This window comes from Dendroctonus ponderosae, unplaced genomic scaffold (assembly GCF_020466585.1).
Source record: "Dendroctonus ponderosae isolate FM_Combo_2020 unplaced genomic scaffold, Dpon_F_20191213v2 Dpon_F_20191213_3, whole genome shotgun sequence".
In the NCBI taxonomy this organism is placed as follows: domain Eukaryota; kingdom Metazoa; phylum Arthropoda; class Insecta; order Coleoptera; family Curculionidae; genus Dendroctonus; species Dendroctonus ponderosae.
In genome coordinates, this window is record NW_026018508.1 from 12724687 (window position 1) to 12727931 (window position 3245).

The 3245-nt window shown below is 36.6% G+C and overlaps 2 protein-coding genes and 2 long non-coding RNA genes across 7 annotated transcripts in view; 2 read left to right on the forward strand and 2 right to left on the reverse strand.

Moving 5' to 3' along the window:
* Window positions 1-3245, reverse strand: part of LOC109537453 (tubulin glycylase 3A) — a 65761-nt gene that overhangs the window by 61833 nt on the left and 683 nt on the right. The window lies entirely within an intron of this gene.
* The window catches only part of LOC109537417 (multiple epidermal growth factor-like domains protein 8), a gene marked incomplete in the record, with an annotated part of 36885 nt that overhangs the window by 18055 nt on the left and 15585 nt on the right, over window positions 1-3245 (forward strand).
* LOC125503949 lies at window positions 368-1740 on the reverse strand. 2 transcript variants are annotated; one of them, XR_007281186.1, is made up of 4 exons: window positions 1629-1740; window positions 1014-1262; window positions 730-954; window positions 368-382 (listed from the first exon to the last, which is right to left on the reverse strand). It is a non-coding gene; the product is annotated as an uncharacterized LOC125503949 (long non-coding RNA). The 2 variants fall into 2 exon arrangements; XR_007281185.1 differs by lacking the exon at window positions 368-382 and having other exon boundaries at window positions 715-954.
* Window positions 2060-3237, forward strand: LOC125503950. The gene is made up of 3 exons (XR_007281187.1): window positions 2060-2344; window positions 2520-2621; window positions 2786-3237. It is a non-coding gene; the product is annotated as an uncharacterized LOC125503950 (long non-coding RNA).

Consider the following 3245-nt stretch of genomic DNA (forward strand, 5'->3'; position numbering starts at 1 on the left):
TTAAAAACACAAAACTTTGATACTTTTAGGGCTTTTGGGACACTCTGTACATTACAAAAATATTTTTAAAATGTGCACCCGATAGGCGTCTGTGGATTCATAAAATAATACTTTGCAAAAAACAAACGGGCTAATAACCCTGTATAGAATTTATTTTACTACTAACACGGATAATTGCCTAAATCCATTCAATTAGATTTTGAATTTCCCATTTAATTTTCTGAAATGTTGCAATATTTGATATCCTGACGTTTAGTTGTCAAACTGACAAACTGCCGCAATATAATTTATCGGTCAACTCCAGAAAATAGATCAACATTCTACGGCGTGCCTTCGACTTGCGTACCGTATAGGTACTATTTTTATTGATCCTCGGTGGAAACTAGCCGGGAAAAGTATAAGGTTTAGAAAAAAAACTTTGAAAATGTTGTCAAAACAGTCAGTGTCAAAGTCAAGCTGTCAGCGTGCGTGGCAAAACTTATTACTTTCCACACGGGATAACGACAATTTGTAATGGGTAAAAGTGATGCTTTCGCAATCGAAAACAGTGGCGAAAGTACGTCTTTTCCAACAGGGGATCAAGAAAATGTCATTTAGTATCAATTTAAATATGGTTAAAACTGAATCTCATAGAGCTGTTGCAAAAAGCAAAATGCCATAATGTTAAACTGGAACTTCTGAGCTGATTTATTTCACCTCGAAAAATGATGATGATAAGTAAGTACTTACCGAATTACCTTTCGGTCTTGTTTGGTCGAACTAACGCTTTCCTGTCTCTCCTTCCTCTTGCGCAACTTGCTGGAGGATTTCGCTTCGTCGAAGGTGAGTGAAAAAACCACCGGCTTTATGGGAACAGGCAACGAAATTTTCTTCACCTTGATCAATTTGGAATCGACTTGGCTTCTGGATACCGTATCTACGTTGGGTATACCGCTCTTCATTGCACTGGAGGGCCTAGAACAAATCCAAACTGGATACCTCAGTCGGCAGCTCTATCTAGTTGTCGTATTTACGGTGTGAAGATAGCAATTTGCTGGTGCAGATTAATGGGTTGGACACCAAAGACGAAATGAAGCTCTGATGAAGCAGGAAAATACGGTGATCTAAAATTAATTGTGCATATCTCGGTCGCGACACATTGTCACATCTACGGCTGTTTGAGGAAATGCGTCGATACCAGCCGCAATTTTAGCATATGGTTTTATGTGGCACCTCTGGCTCCCTTAAAGCTTCTTCCCGCTTAAAGACGATGCTTTAATTACCTGAAATCATTTCACTTCAGCTAAATACAACACTTAAAATCAGACTCGAGATTCAATATAAAATACGTTGTTATATTCAATGTAAAATACGTTATGTATGTATAGTTATTAGAAGGTGTGGTTGTACGTAAATCGTCGCAAACTAACCATTAAATATTTCAAAATAAATAAATTTTGAGGAATTTTCAGCGTCTTGTCGAATAGGCAATTAATTAGTAAGTATAGGATTTCTATTAACCCATTGGTCCGGAAATATTCTAAAGATAATCCCTCTAGCGATTACTACGTCTGATTTTCATGCGGCGCCAATTCACTTGCCTAAAGATGCTTATAGATTATCCAAAATCCAATGCTATTTAAACTTACCATAAAACATCGTTTGTCCAATCGGCATGTAGTAGTTTTTGCTATTTAACCCAAACAAACAAAATACCCAACATGAGTTCTATTGGCAACAACCTACTGATCAATAAACCACTCTGAATGTTGGGAGTAACGCGCGTACGCAGTAATACGTTTCCGCTTGCCCTGGGTCCAAATCCGAATTGGATCTCCAGCAATCTCCAGGTTTGTTAGAACGCCGATTATGGGGAGACCGGAATGTGTTAGATTTTCTTTGTCTTAAACTCTGACCCTAATTTTAATATACATCTATTATTATGATACTATAAAACCTTTCACGGCTGGTCCACGGCTCATAAGTCTGGAAAACTTATTAACTGAGATTATTAGGGTATCCCTCAATCATAGGGTAATTCTCAAGATAGAATTATCTAGCCATTGTCCTGTGAAACTTCGCGTTGATTTTGCCCTTTATTTAGCCTGCTAATCGTATCCTTGATCCCGATGAGTAGCGGAATTAGCAACAACAACTAAACTATTTTCGAACTCAGCCTCGAACTTTCGATACCATTCGTTACATTCAAAGGAAGGTTGTTGCATTTCCTTGGTACCTTACCGTGCTTGACACTGAGACCCATAAAGGCTGTTGCAGTTTCATCGCCTCTGGATTAGTTGCGATCATATCGTCGCTTTATCCAAGTTGTACATATATATCAGTGTTGACTGTATTTGGGAAACATGTAAGTTATTGACATCTTGTAACTGTATGATGACGAAATAATATAAAAATTAAATTAAATATATATCGCCTTAACCCTCCAGCGGGCGCGTCCGCGGCAAAATGTCGCATTTTTTAGATTGTAAATTTTTTTTTGTAAATTCTATGCATTAAATTGCACGCCGTCGTTCTTCCAGGTATTCGTTCGCGATACATTTTCGGTCGGCATTAGTTGCAGAGTGGCATTTAGTAAGAGTGTGCAATTTTTGCGGCTGATTTACCGCGGCGCGCCTGATCATGTAAGTAAAATAATAATATTATGTTTATGGAGTTTTTTCTTACGAATTGTTTATATGTTGATATACATTTATTGTGTTTTATTCTTTATGTTAACGTATTGTAGATGTACGTCGTTTTAGCTAAAGTATTAATTTTTTCATAGATTTTTAATTTTTTGTTACAGGTCGAAAAAAAAATTCAGTCCGGACGAATTAGAGAAATAGTTGCAACAGGTGGTGAGATAATTAGAAGATAAGGAGAAGAAGATCTGTCAGCAGACGTGATTCATAATCAGAGTTTTACCAGAAGAAATCGTTTATTAATGATTAACTGAGTGACTTTTTACAATGATAATAGAATTTAACAACTAACTAACTACTTCTTCCAATGGCACACACAACTGTCAGTTAAACATAACCGGCAACATGGCACACAGTTACAAGTAACTGTACTATTAATAAGATCTACAATAGAACATTAACGATTTTGACAGCGATTCAAACCTAGAGCCAGAAGTTACTGAAAGTAACGTTTATAGCAGTGATTCTGAACAATAAGCAGATGAAGAAGCAGAATTTGAACCACGTGAACAAGACAAAGATAATCAATTTCTTATTGACAAAAACAATTATATTTAGTTTACA